The sequence below is a fragment of the Sminthopsis crassicaudata genome, chromosome 5 (assembly GCF_048593235.1).
Source record: "Sminthopsis crassicaudata isolate SCR6 chromosome 5, ASM4859323v1, whole genome shotgun sequence".
Lineage (NCBI taxonomy): Eukaryota > Metazoa > Chordata > Mammalia > Dasyuromorphia > Dasyuridae > Sminthopsis > Sminthopsis crassicaudata.
In genome coordinates this window covers 107,925,966-107,945,756 of record NC_133621.1, presented here as the reverse complement: position 1 = coordinate 107,945,756, position 19,791 = coordinate 107,925,966, and the positions used below count along the sequence as shown (strand labels likewise).

General features: G+C 35.2%; 1 protein-coding gene across 7 annotated transcripts in view; it reads left to right on the top strand.

Annotated features, from left to right (window-relative positions):
- The window catches only part of CALD1 (caldesmon 1), a 239,754-nt gene that overhangs the window by 146,414 nt on the left and 73,549 nt on the right, over window positions 1-19,791 (top strand). The gene's annotated exons all lie outside the window — the stretch shown is intronic.

Sequence of the window (19,791 nt, the reverse complement as noted above, 5' to 3'; positions counted from 1 at the left end):
ACTGCTGTCTTCCCTCCCTGTATTTGTCTACCTTGTATTTGACTACCTTGTATTTATTCTATATACATTTATACTAAATATATATTTACTATCTCCATTCCCCACACCCACATCCCAGTAAAATGTAACATCCTTGAGATTTAGGAATATTTTCATTCTTTATATTTGTTTCTTAAAAATTATAGCAGAATGCTTACCTGGCACATAGTAGTTGCTCAATAAATGCTTATGAATTGATTAGTTGATAGCTAAGTAATAAGTTGATCTAAAATCAAGAGAATGGGCTAGAGGTCCTTTTGAAGACTTTTCTTCAATCAATGTTGTTTTAATGTGGGTGAACACTAGTCTTAGTTCTTATAAATGATGATAAAAGAAAGGTAAAGAACACATTAATAGGGGCAGCTACTGGATAGATTACTGGCCCTGGAGTCAGGAGGGCCCGAGTTCAAATCCAGCCTCAGAAATGTAACACTTGGTAGCTGTGTGACCCTGGGCAAGTCAACTCCAATGACCTTGCCAAAAACAAAAAAAGAAATACATTGATAGGAGGTGCAGAGAAAGCCAGTAGAGACTCATGAAGAGAAGGTCATTTTTAATATCTTTTTCCACAGTATTATTTTTTCCCACTTCAGAAAGAGAAAAAAGATAATACTTCCTTTAAGAGGAAACATGCTATGGCAGAAACACCTAATACCCTATATCAAGATAAGATTGAAATGAGTTTGCTATTTGGACATAAAGAGTGATACTATAGAAAATTAGAAGAATAAAAGATAGTCTACCTCTCAGATTTGTGGAGAAAGAAAGACATGACTAAAGAAGGACTAGAGTACAATATAAAGTATAAAATGGATATTTTTATTATATTAAATTAAAAAGGTTTTGTACACATAATACTACTGCAGACAGAATTATATGGGAAACAAAAAACTGGGGAAAAGTCTTTACATCCAAGGGTTCTGATAAAAACTTCATTTCTAAACTATAGAAAGAATTGACTCAAACTTATAACAATACAAACTATTCTCTAATTGACAAATAGTCAAAGGATATGAAAAAACAATTTTCAGATGAAAAAAGTAAAACCACTTCTAGTTATAGGAAAAATGCTCTCTCTAAATCACTATTGATCAGAGAAATGCAAATTAAGACAACTCTGAGGTATCACTATACATCTCTCAAATTGGCTAAGATGACAGGAAAAGATGATAAATGAAAAAAATGATGTGGGAAAACTGAAACACTAATACATTGTTGATGAAGTTGTGAAGCGATCCAACCATTCTAAAGAAAAAAACCAATGCGCAAAGGGCTACCAAACTGTATATACCCTTTGATCCTGCAGTGTCTCTGTTGGGCCTATATCCCAAAGAGATCTTAAAAGAAGGAAAAGGACCCACAAGAGTAAAAATGTCTGTAGTTCTTTTTGTAGTGGCAAGGAACTGGAAACTGAGTGGATGCCCATCAGTTGGGAATGTTATGGAATATTAGGAGGGTGATTTTAGAGAGGACTAGAGAGACTTACATGAACTGATGCTAAGTGAAATGAGTGGAACCAAGAGAACATTGTACATGGAAACAACAAATTATGTGACAATCACTTCTGATGGTGATTTAGGCCAGTTCCAATGGACTTTTGATGGAGAAGGCCGTCTGCACCTGGTGAAAGGACTGTGGGGACTAAGTGTGGATCACAACATAGTATTTTCATCTTTTGTGTTGTTGCTTGCTTGCTTTTTGTTTTCTTTTTCATTATTTTTTTCCTTTTTGATCTGATTTTCCTTGTGCAGCATGATAAATGTGGAAATATATATATAGAAGAATTATACATAGTTAACATATATTGAATTACTTGCTGTCTGGTGGAGAAAAGAGGAAGAAAAATTGAAACAAAAGGTTTTGCAAGGGTGAATGTTGAAAACTATCTTTGCATATGTTTTGAAAGTAAAAAGTTATTATTTGAAAGAAAAAGGAGGAGAAGAAGGAGAAGGATAGTCAATAGGGTGAACCTCAGAGTCAGAAAAGCCTGCATTTAATTCCTACCTCATATTAGTCCTAGCTGTGTGTGCCTGGACAAATTACATTGCTCTAGGTAAATCTCTTAAAACTATAAATTGCAGAGAAGGCACTGATCTGCAAAGGTAGAGGGAGTTTCTTTATCTGCATATTTCTTTATATCAATAAAATCACAGATCAATCCTAATCTTATTTGAGCTCTTCAGAAAATTGGTATCTAGACTATTTTGATAGGACAAAAAATCCCTTATCTATTTCAGCTTGTCATAATCATACCCATACACTTACACACACACCATCTTGCACTTACCTGGTTAAACAAACTTTTATTATGATTATGTGTTTTGAATATTCAGAATATTTTGTGGCTTTTTCAGAGAGGTCCAAATATGCAGTTAAAAACACAAAAAGATACAATTTCATAACTTGAATCAATTGGTGGACCTCTGGAATCTTCAAGGATCAATGTAGAGTAGTGTATAGATTTTACTTATTTTTTTTTAATTCTTTATCATGATTCCAATAAGGCTAATGTCCTTAGTTTAATCACCACATAATCTAGTAATAAACTTTACTCTTTTTAAACTCCAGATTGCAAATCCAATTCTAGCCAGCAGTTTTACTAAGGGCCACCATTATTCCTAAAAGGGACTGAATAAGAGAGTGGATGATCCCCACAGCCCATATTTACTAGTCAAAAGCAATTCAAAGGATATGTCATTTATTGCTTACCAAATAGGAAGAACAAAATTTTTTTCAACCAACTTCCAGAAGATTTGTATTTTTTCACCTTTTGTTGTGAGATACTAGTATTGCCAAAACACAGCTTCCTAGTAAGGGAGAGTCAAACCAATTCCTTTGAACATGAACATGACTTTCTAAATGTATTAAATGGATTTTCACAACAAGACCAACTAGATGAACTGTTTTAACTCAACTATTCAAAAGTATTAAAGGCTTTCGATCTGAATGTTTATTATTTAAACAGTTCATAATCTACTGTATTAGAATAATAATGATAAAAATAATTCTGTTGCTTATTTCTTTCAGTCATATCTGATTCTTCATGACCCCATTTGGGGTTTTCTTGGCAATGATAGTGGAGTGACTTACTATTTCCTTCTTCAAATAATAATTCATAAGATATTTTATAGTTAACTAAATTCTTTATATAGGATATCTTATTGGATCCTCACGATAGTCCTGGTAGGTAGATAAAACAAATATCATTACTTCTACTTTGTATAATGAGGAAATGGAGACTTAGAAAGACTAATTACATTGCCTTAAGATCACACAGATAGGAAAGGAGCCAAGTGGGATGTGAACCTATTTCTTTTGACTATAACTCCACTTTCAATGGGCCTCCTCAAGTAGTAAGTGATATGACAGTTTTTGAACTCATTGTTTATTACTCTATAACATTTTGCTTTTTTTGGTCTTTTTGATTGGTCTGTCAAACACTAGAAGTCTATTTCCATAAAACATTAACCATCAAAGACCTGAGGGGAGCAGAAAGAAGTGTTATTTACCTTTCTGTTAAGTATTAGTTCTCAACAATTTTTTTAAAAAAGAGAGGCAGCTAGCTGGTGCAAGGCATAGAGTACCCAGCTTGGAATTAGTACAAATTCAACCTCAGATACTTAACTAATATTATCTATGTGACCCTAGGCCAACTCCAATTGTCTCTCAAAAAAAAAAAAAAGAAAAGAAAAGAAAAAAAAAAGTTAAAAAAAAGAAAAACTATGTTGAGAGTAGAGATGGGTGAACTGGGAACCAGACCTGTGACTTCAACAATATAAGGAAGTGCAAGGGGAAGAAACTCCTTTTCTCAATGCAGGCTATTACTTTCTCTTTCATTTATACTCTTGGACAGTTGTCTAGAGAGCAAGGTCAAATAGATTGCTAGATTATATATCAAGGTCCTATGAGAGGCCCATTGACTTTGAAAACCATATAATAAGATTATCTATTTTATTTCTATTTGTTTTATTAAATATTTCCCAATTACATTTTAATCTGTTTTCCCTTAGTCCTCATGTTTGACACCTCTGGCTAGAGCCTTGAGAGCCAGCTCAAAAGCTAAGAGACTGGATTAATTGGGCAAATCAATAGTTTAGATGAGTTTGTTCTGGTTCTGGTTAAGCTACATAAGAGGGAAAATAACTTGTTTTTCTCAAAGGATCATCATCAGAAATTCAGGTCTGGAAAATCATCTTATATTTCACAGATAGGAAATTAAGGTATAGAGTAAGTGGCTTGTCTGGAGAAGGAAATGGCATATTACTCCATTTTCTTTGCCTAGAAAAAGGGATCACAGAGAATTGGATATGATTGAAGTAACTCAACAGCAACATACTGGAAATGAGTGACAGAGAAAGGATTTGACTCCAAATCTAACTTTCTTTCTTCTACACCACTCTACCTTCTGAGTAATTAGAATCACCCATTTACATACAGATGATTATTAATTACAAGCCATTCTTAATTTCATTAAAGCTGATCTTCTGATGATTCCTTCAATTTATTATCCTGCTTAATTTGCTAAGACCGTATTTCTTTGACAATAGTACATAATTATAACTTTTTTGCTGATTTACACTGACCACCCCTTAGTGAGATTAGATTAAATTCTTAAAGCCAGTTCCGATTGACTGATTTTGAGTACAATGGCTTCCCTGCCATTCAATAACTCCCTCCATCTATATACAGCTCCTTTATTGGAATAAAAATCTTTGTAATTTTCAAATTGCTGCTATAAATAGTGGTGATCAGTCTGTATGCTCCAAAAGGTCTCACAGGACAGTATTTTTAACCACATTATTGTTTAGAATAGGAAATTCTTCCGATGTCCATATTTTCCAGGGAGGGTAACGCATCTGCCCCACCTCCCTTGCCCTCCATTTTCCTTTAGTTTTAGGATTCCAGCTGATTTGTTCCAGGGGATTGCTAAAGGTTTGTTTTTATTTTTCTAAGGCTGACTTTGGTCTTTTACTACCTTGTGGGAATACTGCAGATTTCGTGGGGCTCTCCAAATGAAAGCTGGATAATTCCCTGAGCTGTCACCAGAAACTGAGTAATGAATAAGGCCTTTATTTCTTGAGCTCAGGGAGCGCCTGCCTCAGCTTAGAATAACAGCGGTCAATCCGTTTTCTACCCCCACAGAAAATCTTACACTCAGCTGGCAGGTTTTTCTGAAGCACTCTTGAGACCAATGTGGAAAATAACTGAGCTAGGACTAACCAAGAGACAAGCATGATCACCACGCTGTTTCAAAGACAAGGGACATCTCCAGGCATAATCATGTATCCTTCCCACGATGCTTTTGGCAGAAAGGGTTGATGTTAGTCTCTTCCCACTCCTTCCTTGAACAGTAGTTTTGTTCTGTTTCTCTAATCATTACTGTCCCGTGTATCCTGCTCATTCAGTTGGGCTTTATTTCAGAGATCTGATGTTCATTTATTCTTTGACTCCTTCCAAATGGAGAACCTGAAGAGAAGTATATGACAGTCAAAGGGCCCAAGATAGAATCATAAAACAGACAATGTCTACACTTGGCAATTTCTACCCTGTTTTGAAATCACAGCCATCTCAATTTCAAACATGCTGAGTTTATTCCTCTTTTTAGCTCTTTTCTACATTTCTGTGAATATTACTAAACCTTTAGTTAAGATTTCCTTTATCATCACTTTCTGCTTTCTTTTTGGATCTTCAACTTTGATTTCATCACTCAAAATTATCAGTATGGAAACTCCCTTTCACCAGTGTAGAAAGGCAACTCTTTTTCCTTTATCATTCTTATTAGGACTTTTTATTTAAAAAAAAAAAAATGTGTTTTTTATTTTGTTTTTGTCTTTGTTTTGTGAAAAGACTAAGCTGAAGTTGTCTTCACTCAAGAATTTCTCCTTAATTCTAAAACAAATCTTGTCCCACTCTCTTCTTTTTTCTTAATGTCCCAGAAGTATGAGGAAGTACAAAAGATATTCCCAATTCCATGCTACATACTATAGAAACATACATATATATCTTTCATATATATATATATATACATATATATTAAATATATACATACACGTATATATAGATATCAATACATATTGTACAGGATGTATTAAATATAGAATGTATATTATGTATATATATTCTATCATATTATATATTATAGAATGTGATATATACTATTTTTTTGTTCTTAAATGCCTATTTCCATAATAATATTGATAAAGATGCTTTATTTATAGGATTCTAGATTTAGAACTGGAAGAGACCTTAAAGAGGAAACTAAGGGCTTGTTTCACATCTCACACACACACACACACACACACACACACACACACACACACACACACACACACACAATCATGCATAAGTGAAAAAGCCAGATTCAAACCCAAATTTTGACCCCAAATTGTATCAAACTCCATCAAATCAGATTAAAATGTCATTGGGAAATGTTTAATAAAATAAACTAAAAATACAGTAAAACATAGACAGTGCTAATATATGTGTTTCCTAAGTCAATATGTGGACACAGGGATGAGTTTTGACATGAGTTTGTCATCAGTGGAAATCTAGGGGAAGCTTTGTGATGACAGGCCACTTCTGACCTTTCTACCTTTCTGTTACCTTTGGGTAACTCATACCAGTGATGCTTCAGTTTCTTCACTGAAAAAAAAAGGGGGGGGTGGGGGAGTAGGGAGGGACCATGATGATCTGTAAGATTCCTTCCAGCTATAAATAAGATCCTGACATCCTTGCTGCTTCCTGACATAATTTTTTTGTTTGCTTTGTCCTTCTTGTCCAGTGTTATTATGTGACCTTTCTGCATTGTAAAATCAAGAGAATCATCTAAGCCTTAAACAGATCCACAGATGTCTAGCCTTAAATAAACTATAAACCCGAAGTTTTTTATTAAAAGACTAAGATGTTATATCAACCTTGGATAATTCTGGTGAGAAACTACTTTTATGCTAATTTAGAGCTATTGTTATTTAATTACCGAGTTTATCCTAATTCTAAGTCATTCCTCAAAACACACTAATTGAACTTAAACTATGAATAGTTTAAACTATAAATACTATGAAAGTATAAAGAGGTAAAGAGATTGGAAGAGAATGGTCTTCTTTCTTCCAAGACTCCTCAGCCTAGTTAATTCAGAACCGAATTTAGAGGACTCTTTGGCTCAAAGAACAGAATGATTTCACCCATTGGAGGGTAATGTGATATAATAGAGAGAGCAATGGATCTTGAGTCAAATAAACTGGATTTCCATTTGCCATTTGCATCTATGAATCCAAAGCAAGTCATCTCTCCGGGCCTTAGTTTTCTCATCTGTTTGAAAAATAAGATGAAGACTAGGTCATGTTTAGCTGGATAATGATCCCTAAGGCCTTTCTTGCTCTCATTTCTATAATCCCAGCATGTTTAGAGTTAAAGTCAGGACAGAATGCTTCCTTCAGGAAACACAACTCATTGTCCTTGGACAGCTCCTAGCTATTTCTTCTGACCTCAACAGGGCCTTTAACTCAGGATCACTCCATTGATTCTGGTGCTGACCTCTTTCACTGACCACACATCCGTCTATTATTTCCAACATCCACCCACCATGCTGACTCAAAGAGGAACTTAGCCTTGCCTCGACCCAGCCCAAATTCTGACCTATCTATAGGCTCACACCTTCTCTGGCTTCAAGTCCAAATTCTGGAATGACCACAATACCTAGTCCTTAGATGTATATACCTCAGTGACTCTCTGGAATAGTTATTTATTGGTTATTGAGCCTTGGCCAAATAAGCTTATTCAGAGTATGGGATATATTGAAACCCATCAATATTTAAATTACTTTATGAATTACTAAGCTTATAAAAATACAAGGTATTTTGTTATCTTTTTCATGAAGGAAAGCTTTTTTGTTTTTGCACTTGCAAAAAAAGGAGAGAAAGAGAGAGAGAGTGAAAGGGGGACAAATAATTGACATATATACCTTCAAAGCTTGCAAAGCACTTTATTTAAATTCTTTCATTTAATCCTCATAACAGCCTCGTGAGGTGGGTGCAATTTTACCTTCATTTTGTAGATGACAAAAATGAGCTTTGAAAAAAAGTGAAGGTTTTGCAAAGGTGAATGTTGAAAATTATTCAAGCATGTGTTTTAAAAATAAAAAGCTTTAATTTAAAAACAAAAAGTGATTTGTCCGAGGTCACAGAGGCAGGATTTGAATCCAGAGCTTCCTGACTAGAGTCCAGAATTCTGTCTTCTGTGCCTTGATATCGGACCATACCACAGAATTATTTAAAACACTGAACACTAAAATGAAAAGCATGTTAACTAATAATAAAGCATGGAGCTTAATGTGGCATTTCTCTAATATCCTGATTTATCCATTTAGGCATAGCAAATGAGAACATTCTAAGTCAGTATTTTAGCATGGTTCATGGAGAATATTCTCAGACTTCTAATTGCTGATCCCTTCTTGGTTATGGATATTAGTGAAGAGAGTTGAATACTACTAGATTAAGACTGGAAAAGATATTGGTAGTAACTACCTATAGGCCATCACTGCCTTCCTACTGCTAAAAAAATAAAAAAAGTAAGAAAGAAAAAATACCCAAAAATCTTCCCAAATGAAGACTTTTGTGGGGACTTTTGCCTTTTGTATAAGGGAGTGTGGGGGGAGGAGCATGCCAGAGAACTTACAGGAAGGAAGAAGGATCAAAAGTGTTATTAAACCCCAGCTTAAGGGAAAGGGACTACTAAGATGCTTATTTGATTTGATGAGAAAAAGTGTCAACCTTAGGTCTCAGGACCAAAAAATGAGAAGACATATAAATAATAGGGAAGAGTTTGTGGAGGGAGGAAAAGTGATCTAGGTAAAATTCCCAGCAATCATAGTGTAGGAGTTGGTTCCACTTATTAACCCACCTCATTTTAAAAAAGTAATTAAATTACTTTTGTCACCTAAAACCCAATCAGAACTGTGTGTACCAGACTTGTACTCTAAGTTGTACCAAAAACATTTGGACTAGGTATGACAGGAAATCTGTTCCCATTGGATGAGGTTTAATCGTCCCCTATGGAAACAATATAAAACCAAGGAGTTAGTTTGGAATTCTGGAGATTTTATGGCCTGGCAACAGAGAGCTTTCTAGCTAAATCTTTGAGAAGGCATTGCTTGGGAGAGGAAGAGAGTACCTCAATCTCTCCTTTGATTCCCCCAACTCTGGTCAAAGAAAACTTTATGAACTTTTAAAAGTCTAAGAACTTTGGACCTCCCAGGTTCCTAATCATCATCGCATCAGTGTTTCTGGATCAGCTAATGGTAGTGCCTTAACTGGAAGCCAGAGACATATTGGACACAGATTCAAGACTCTACAGAGAGCTTAGTATTTAAAAAAATAATAATTTATATATATATATATATATATATATACATATATATATATATATATATACACACACACATATATATATATATATATATACACACACACACACATATATATATATATACACACACACACACACACACACACACACACACATATATATATATATATATATATATATATATACATGTATATATATATATATATATATATATATATATATATATATATATATATATCATACCTAAGGGGAACATCTTGAAGACCTGAGTAAAAGAACTTCCAGGAGCTGTATTACTATATATATAAATATTAGTTATCATTATCATGATCATAATTGTTATCTCTTTAGTATAGTGCTCTCTAAACTTGAGCCTCGCACTTGACTCTGTGGGAAAGCATGTCTTTTAAGTGAACATTTTGTACCAACTGTACTAAAAACTAATTTAGTCTGACTGATTTCACAGATGAGGAAAAGCATACCAATGGGGGCTCATGAGCTCATTAGATAATAAACCTCAGACACTACAGATTTAAGCCTGGAGTCCTGAGTGAATATAATGGTTCACTGAGAGGAGCTGTCAGGAATATTCACCATAGAAGTACATTAAATATAGCTTTAAAAAATAGCATTATTAAAGTTTTTGATTCCTTAGAGTTTTAGCATGATAGAATTTATATAGCTAGATCCTGATTAATGAAGACAATAAATCCCACGAAATAATTTGCCATATTTGAATTCACATTCTTTAATTCCATTGCACTGGAATCAATCACCACATTTTACATAATTATAACTTAATTGTAACAACTATAGTTGTGTGAATTCAAATACATACTACCACTTTATAGTATGCATTATTTGTTGCTAATAGGGACCCCGCAGTAACTCATGCTCCAGCTACAAAGTCTACATTCAAATGCAATATCCTGGCATACAAAGTAAACACAGTAAACTGATCCAGATAGTTTTTTGCATTTTTAAAGAGGGCTTTTAAGATCTTCTAATCCAGTTTAAATCCATTTTAAAAATGAAGGAATTGAAACCCAAAGAGATTAACTTGTTAAATAAATAAATATAACATTAAATACTAAATAAACAGAACTGGGGTAAGAACCTGGATTTTTCTAATTTCCAATCCAATGATCTTTTTATTTTTATTTTGCTTTTTATTCTAAATTTATTTACTTCATTTCTTCTGACATTTTTCCTCTGCCTCTTTAATATTTTACAAAAACCTTCCTTACCAGATCATATTTAAATCTTGAAATTCATACCTAAAATAAGTTGCCAGTGTCTTTGTTCACCCAGAGCAGAGCTGGAAGCCAGATTGGGTAATCTTAGCAATGGAATTGCAACTTTCAGAAAATTCTTAAATGAACTGGAAAAAGGGTTAGAAGGAAAAATAATATGAAATTCATCTAGAAAGACCTGGAATTCTGAAACACCATGGAGAATCTCAGATTACTCCAATTCTCAACACCCAATGACATGTTTTAGGAAGTCAAATTGCTATCTCAGATCATTGGCTTTCAAGACTGGAAAGACTGACAAGTTCTTTGTAAAAAGGCTTTAATTTTATTTTCTTTTTTGTTGTCTTCCAGATGGTTCTTTATCTTTTTGTATGTAAGATTTTGAATTTATTTCTATTGCTGAATGTTTTAGTTTAAAAAAAGAGGCATCTTTAGATTCTCTTTTATAGCTTAATAAGTAACAACCATTCCAATAGAATGTAAACTTTTTGAGGGGAGGAACTATTTCACTTTTGCCTTTGCATCCCTAGTGACTGGTATAGTACCTGCACTTAGTAGGTCTTAATACATGTTCGCTTCTCCTGGTTTAATCCTAATTGATGTTTTATACAATTTGATAATTTCAAGAAATAACTAGAACCTCATTTTTGACATCCAAACAGACTATCTTTTTTATTTGTTTCTCTGAAGAAATATTTTGCATATGCAAAATTAGGAGGAATCTATAATTTCCTCAGCATAAGGAACTTCCTTTACCTTCACCAACACAAATCACAATCCCCCCCCCCAAAAATGAATAAATAAAATAAAAAACAGAAATAAAAAAGTGAATTAAAAAATAAAACAAAGAGTTGCCCAAGGCACATAGATATTAAGTGATCTGCCCAAACTCACACTGGAAGTGACAGAAGAGGAATTTGAAGTCAATCTTTCTGACTAAAAGCACATCACTGCTCCTAAGTGGAAGCTAGGGGTATAATGGATGGAATTTGGGGCATGGAATTCAAAGGAATTAAAATTCAAGGAAGACCTGAGTGCAGACTATCGCAGATACTAATTGTGTGTAATATCATTTGGGCTTCTGTTTTCTCATCCAGAAAATGAATTGGTTGGATTAAATGGATACTAAACTAATCCTAATGTGTTATGCAGCATTGCTTTATTACATCCTGATGTAATTTACTAAATTGTATGATGGCAAGTATAATGAAATAATGCAGAGAAAGGTCATAATTGCACAATATAGATATACCCAAACTATGCAAAATACATGATTATCTAGCTCATAAAATGTCTGCAGAGACAAGAATAAATCCACATATGAGACAGGATGTTTGTCTATTTTAAAAAAACCATATGTGAAATCGCTGGGAAAAAAAAGTCATCTAGGCTCATGTTCCAGCTGCAAATTCTATATGCAAATGCAATATCCAGACATATAAAGTATTCCTAACTAATCCAAATGGTGATGAAACGATCTGGATAACATAGATTAGAATCCTATGACTTGAAAGCTTATATGCCTCCTCCCAATACTTTGTCATGACCCATCAAATTTCTATATTACCTTTTGCAGACACCCCAAAAGCCCAGGGCCCCTGATAATACCTTTCAAAACAGAAGTTTGAAAAAAAATTGAGAATATCATGACTCAAATATACCATGGAAAATACATTATAATCTTTTAACCTCTGATAGGTTTGATTGATGTCTTTCATATCACATTCATTTCCCATTCACCCCAATGTGTGACAAGGAACATTTAAGCAAGAGCAGCATCTACTATAATATTCTGTCCTAGGAGGCCATGAAAGAATTGTCACTGATTTTTCTTCTATTCACAGTTTAACTTCCTGAAGGAGTCCACTTCCTGAATGTGGTAGCCACATTCTGCTTCTTGCTGAGTAGAATAAGACTGTGTTGTTGTTGTGGCTGATCGGTGGCACAGTGGACACAGGATCAGGCTTCATAATCCAGAGTTCAAGTGTGACTTCCGACCCTGTGTGTGACCCTGAGCAAGTTACTTAACTCTGTTTGCCTCAGTTTGCTCATCTGTAAAATGAGCTGGAGAAGGAAATGGTAAACCACTCCTGTATCTTTGCCAAGAAAACCAAAATGGGGATCACAAAGAGTCAGATATGTCTGAAAATAACAAGCATCAATGGCATTTGGGGAAAAATAAACACATGAAAAGTTAAATAATAATATAAGAGTTAAATAAGAACAGTACACAAGTGGTTATTTCTGACTGAATGGCTTTGAAGGAATAGTTAAATCACTATTAACCAGATGTGTTGGATTTGGAGAGGAAAGAAATAAAAAAATACCAAGGGGGAAAGAGTAGGACTAACAGTGACATAAAGACAGAAGAACATTAAATATGATCAAGGGACAGTGAGTCAATTATAAATAATTTCTACCTTGGATTTCTCTCTGCTTCATGTTAAAACAGTGTGCAATTAACATGTGTCCTAGATTGATAGGGATCAGATTATGGCTAGAGGAGGCTTCAGATGCTCAAAATTAAAGAAAGGATTTGGGTCTTTGCATTTTACCCCAAGTGTTGGTACCATGATGAAAGAATTTGATCATAAACAAAATGAGACTTGGGCAAGAGTGTATACACACACACACACACACACACACACACACACACACACACACACGTGCGCGCACACACACACACCACCACCACCACTACCCACATTCCTGTTTTATCATAGAAATAATCAATAGACTACTGTAGTAGTCTATTGATGGTGACCTAGTTTGGAAGGATTAGGCTGAGATGACAGCAAGTGAAGAAAACAAGGAATCATCAACTCAGTCTTATTCAATAGGAAAAAAATACTTTGCTGACATCTTTTGCTGATTTTCATCCTGGTAAGAAATTCAAATGGTCCAGACTCTTCTAATTGGTTTCAAATGGGTTGTCTGATTGATTTGTTCTAGTATCTTCCCCACATATTTAAGTTAATTATATTATGTCTGATATAAAATTTATCCTGATTGTGAATTATATAATTCAATTATGTATTTATTTAAAGAAAAACAAGAAAACTTGCTTTGTTTTCTACCTGAATTTTTTAGTAAACTTAGAAAGACAAAAATAGAATTCACAGAAAACTTGCTAGGCAGTGAGTATAGAATCATGAAAAGAACACAAGATTCTTGTTTCTATAACTTACTAACTTGTGATATTAGGTAACTGGTTTCCTTTAATTAGGCCAGTTTCATCCTCTCTAAAACGGGGGAGCTGAACCAGAGGATCTCTGAGGTCTCTCCCAGTTCTGAGTTATGTGATCATATAAACAGAGGAATGAACCAATAAAAAAGAGTAAAATCCAGTATTCGTGTTGACAGTGAACTTAGAGACAAAAAATGAATTCTATAGGAATGTGATAAGGGAAAATTAACTAGAAACAAAGAGAATAGCAAAGGACTTTAAATGAGCTACAAAATTAATTAATCACTAGAGTACCAATGTTATTTAAAATGCTAATGTGATTTTGAGAAGCAGTGTGGTGTGAGCCAGTCTTGGAATCAGGAAGACCTGGATTCCAGTCCTGTCATGGATACATATTGGCTGTGTGACCCAGAATCAAGTCATTTAATCTTATAGTATCTCCTGATAACTAAGACCAAAATAATATAGGAGAGATAGCAGTGACTCTGAAGTCCCTAAGACCTGAGAGTGCTCTTATCTCTCAATGATTCCTCTGGATAGGAATGTAAATCCTCTGGCCTGGGAATAAGCCCTTTGACCTAGGAATCAATAATTATGGAGGTTCTCTGGCCCGGAATGTAGTGGTGTTTCTTCCCTTAGATATACTAACAATCTTGTCTGTCACTGATACCCTGTTAGTCAGTAATGGCCAAATTCCTGAGACAATAGTGAATAGACCACCCCTCAAACCTACCTGGAAGCCATAAAATTAGCAAATAAGTTAACATGAAGTTCTGATCCAATTTTGTATAAATCTATCCTCCTTCCTTCGATTCCTTGCTAAACTCCCTTCTGGAATCTATCTGCTGTTATCAGCTTTGTAAATTCTTTGCCTTAACTTGGAAACTGGATCTGCGAATTCTTTTGCCATACCCGTGATACTGACCTGGGAATCCCCCAATGCTGCTGGGGTGCTTTATCCCTCCACAATAAGAATAACTATTACTCTACATCGGGAGAAGAATTCCTACACCAGTTAATCATGGGCCCCACACAGGGAGATCCAACACCAATTAAATGGCAGATCTGAACCAAAAACAAAATTAAAATGATTTTAGGGGTTGCATTATCTTGTTTACGATGTACAAAAGCAGAAAATTTCTCCTACTATGTTTGACAAAGCCATAACTAGCTATTTTTGAGGTCTAGCTAAAATAAGATTAGGACAACCCAAAGTTCTTGCTATGGAGAATCTGTATGTATGTGCAGTGGGGAGGAGCTCATTCAGAGGAATAATCTCTTGGTAGGAGAAGTTCCTGGAACTTTCTATCTACTTAACTAATTATTCTTGCTAACTAGGTGGTTTTCTCACTTGGTTCTGTCCTACTGGATCATAGCAAACAGTCAATACCCTCTAAAATTGGATACTCTGGAGTAAAATTCTGTAGTTATAATTGTGACATTTGCCATCTGTTAGAAGGCTTTTATTCAGAGTATTGTGTCCAATTCTAGTCTCCCTTCTTGAATATATTTCTCAAAATTATAATTAAGAAACTAGAAAATAGAAACTCTGAAAGGAAGATTAAAGGCTCTGGCATTTAGCCCAGAAATGGTAAGGCTAAAGGCTGACAATACCACTTATAACCTTAAATTTCGACAAGAGAATTTGATTAATGACTCCTATAATCAATAAATCATCATTTCTTTCACTTCTGGAGAGGATGTCAATTCCCCTGAGACTTCCTCATAATCCCTGTGACTTCTCAGACAAAACCATTCTTCCCTCCGCCAATTTCCCTATTAGAAGTCAACTTCTTGAGGGCAGGGACTATCTTGCCTTGAATTCTTCATCACTTAAGCATATTACTATAATAAGTACATAATAAATGCTTATTCACTTTTTCAAGGATTGAATTCTGAGACAATCTACCATACTATTTACTATACTAGATTTGACCCTAGGTACACTGCCTCTTCCCATGGTATCATGCTGCCTCTCCCATCTGTAATACAATAGGCATTGAAAGACATGGTTTCTGCCTTCACACAATGTGCTCCAAAGAAAGATTTGTTGAATTAACTTGACTGTGATGTTCAAGAATGTGTAACTAGCCAGAGACTTTGTGTTCCCCATTTTGATAAAATAGATTTTACTCTCTTTCCTCACTCATTCACAGAATTAAAAATGATTACCATATGAGTACTATAAGGTTTCCTCACCACAACTCTGTAAGATATATGGTGCTATTGAAAGGGTTTCACCACCAAATATTGGGATGATGGAGTGTTGGACCCCCAGAGTATAGTGGGTCGAAAGCCGGTGTCACGAGGTGTCTCAAAAGAATATGTAGGCTTTGATTATCTCCAAATCAAGAGGCAAAGATTTATTATTACACAGGGATAAATCCATAAGGGATATTTGGCAATTATTGGGGGGGTGGGAGGAATGAAAGCTAAATTCCCTAATAGAATTCACAATTAGTCAAGGGGGGAAAATGTCATTAAAGAGAAAGAAATTCATAAGGCAGTCTAAATTCCTAAAAATGGAGTTATACCAGAGATTACACCATTGACTGGCAGGTTAAATTTCTAAAAAAATTAGCTTTTGTGATATCTAGTATGTCACTGACCAACAAGCTAAGGAATTAATAGGAATTATTGACAGGTGGGCTAACCATAAGAGGAGTTCCACATCCTAAAAAAAGTGATAAGTAGGAGAAAGATGCCATAAAGTGTGGTCAATTCTAGAGAACTTCATAAGAGGGGCTAAATTCCTAAAGAAGGAGCAGGGTACAAGTAGGTTCTTTAATAGGGGAAGAATAATCTCAAAAGTTGACATAATAACTTGGCTTTCTGATGGGTAATTGTGGAGTTTGATCCTTTTGTTAATGCAAAGAGTTAAGCTAAGAATTCTACTGGAGACTTCAACCTGGGGTAGGATTATAATAAAGGTCATTTAAAAATAACAGAAGACCCAATTAAGATCAAAAGGTCAAGATAATCAGTGCTCCTCCCTGCTAATCTCAAGGGGTAGCTTGGGCTGTATAATTCAGGCTTTTTCCTGATAGTATCATTTCCTATTATCCTGCCCAACTATCTTAAGTTCTGGGTCTTCTCTGCCCTCATCACAAGTACTGACTGACTATCAACCAGATTTTATAGTATCACTTCTCTCACTTAGAAATGAGGCTGAAACTAAACCCCAAGTCTTCTGACATCAAAATAATTTCAATTTCTACTGTAAATTCTAATATATTCTGCTAAAAATTCTACTGCAAATGTTTTATTCCATAATCTTCCTTTTAGGGTAATGAGTGGTACATGTTTAGAAGGCACCACATACTATAAAGGAGATAGGGAGAAAGAGAAGATGGAAGGACTTCAAGAGAGCCTACAGAATGTTAGGGAGATAGAACAGGCAGAAATGTAAGCAAAGGATCCCAAACAGAATTCAGTGGAGAAGGACAGAGACCCTCAGATTTGGGCAAGTTTGAATGTGTTCCCACTGTCTCTTGCTGGTGACCCACTACCTGGAGTTAGACAAATGATCACTATCAAATACAAAAATAGAAATTTAAGGAAAGGAAGAAGAAGAACAACAACAACACTTTAGAAATTGAAATTATTCAAGGGAGAGGAGGAACAAATAAAGGAAGAGCAAGAAAGGAAAGATAGAATACCATATTCTGATGAGCTTTCTTTTGGTTCTTCCATAAATCCCCTAGAAGGCATAAAAAGAGGAAAGAGATTCTGTGCAGCCTTAGAGAAGGGATAAAGGCAAAGGGAAAATTACTCCAAATGAAGATCTTTTGTGAGAATACTACTGCAACTACATGACAGCATAAACTGGCTGCATAATCACCAGGAGAGGAATTGGACAAAGGAAAGTGCATGGGTCAGTGGGACAAACTGGGGCAAGTTTCCTGGAGGAAACACAAGGGACAGGGGAAAGAGGAAATAGGACTGCCTGCAAATGTGCAGGAAAGCCTCTCTTCAGCATCCTCGCCCATCTCTTCAGGAAAATTTCTTGGCCTGGACCCATTAGTGTTATATTTGAAATCACTTCCTTTATGAGGCTCTTTTTTTTTTTTTTAATTGGAGTCTTAAAAAAAAAAAAAATCAGTTCTGTCTTAGGCCAAAGCCACACCTACACCCTGAGATAAGATGGGAGTCAGCAGTCAGGAAGTACAGATAGGCTTCATTCCGAAAATCCTGAGGGGGAAAAAAAGGCGCTCAAAGGTAATCATTTTTAATTCTATGAATGAGTGAGGAAAGAGAATAAAATCAATTTTGCCAAAATGGGGAACACAATGTCTCTTGTTAGTGACACATTTCTATCTCATCCTTGAAAATCACAGCCAAGTTAATTAAACAAATCTTTCTTTTGGGCACATTGTGTGAAGGCAGAAACCATGTTTTTCAATGTCTATTGTACTGTAGATGGAAGAGGCAGCATGATATATTAGCAAGAAGCAGTGCACCTGGGTTCAACTCTGATATCTGATGCTTTTTTATCAACCTTCCAAGGCCTCCATTTTCTAATCCCTTCTATTTCTAAAATAAACTGTTGTAATAAGAAATGTAGTTTAATAAATATAGTATCATAATTAAAATGATTCCCACTTGTATGTAGGAAAAAACACACATTGGATCATGCAATTTGAAATCTAGTTCATTCTATAAACTAATATCTCCATGTTGCTTAACCTATGAGCATAAAAACAAGCTAAATTCCTGGTCAGGTCATGATAGATTAGTCTCTATTTGATCCTAGAGGTAATAAACTGGAATTTACTGAATAGGGGGAAGACTGAATCTATACCTAATCCAATTCAACAAGCATTCTTTTTCAGGCCCTACCATGAGCAAAGCACTGGGAGGTATACAAAGACAAAACAAAAATAACCTTCTCTCAAAGAGCTTACATTTGGGGGATGCTCCTTGAGGTCCCTTCCAATTCTGCGATGCTATGACTTTATTATCCTACATATGGATCCCTCCTCTTAACCAAAGAATAAATCTCTATTAAGAAACCCAAATAATAAAGAGCTTGATTTTCCATGCTTATTCACAGAGTAAAAATTCCTCCTTTGATACTTGACTCTATCTTCAGTTTGTCCAGTTCATCTTAGAGTTGGGAAATGTTTTCTTCTATTTAGGCAGAGGTGGGATATAATCTCCACATAGAATCAGTACCAGCACCTCCACCACCTCTTCCTCCTCCACCTCCTCCTGAATGAGGGCAGAAATTTGGTTGCCATCCAGGCTCACCTTGCCCTGGCTGGGCTGATGAACTCACCAAGTGAGGGGCTGGGATGCAGTCTCTGCTGCTGGCTGTTTGTTTCAACATGCTCACAGGCCTCCTCCTGCCTTCCTTGCTCAGAGGGATTGGAGCACCCAGCGCCTGCAGTTATTTGGTGAGGGAGTCTCCATCTTTACTGCATTTGGTTTGCATTTACATTTCATGCATCCTTTCCTGGATAAAAGGGACAAGAGAGGTTTCTTAGATTCAGTTTCATGGTGGGAACTGTTTACTTTGGAGGCCACCTACACCCATACTAATTGAGAACAGATCTTAGAGCAACTGCTGGAGAACTGTACCCGCATGAACTTTACAGGAGGTTAATCCCTGATGATCCTTTCACAATTAGATTGTGTATATACATACATACATATATATATATATATATGTATATATATATATATATATATATATATATATATATATATATATATATATATATATATATATATATATATATATATATATACACACACACACACATATAGTCTTTAATGTTGACCATGATCAGCAATGTCAGAAAATTTTGAAAATATATTTTAAACTCCATTGAATGATTACTGATTGAAATAGGGATTATTTGTTGGAAAGCATTTCAAGTCCTTGCTGTAATACTCCTATCTAGTAGTGATAGTCTTGAGAATCTTGAAGAAATACAAGGGCCTTTG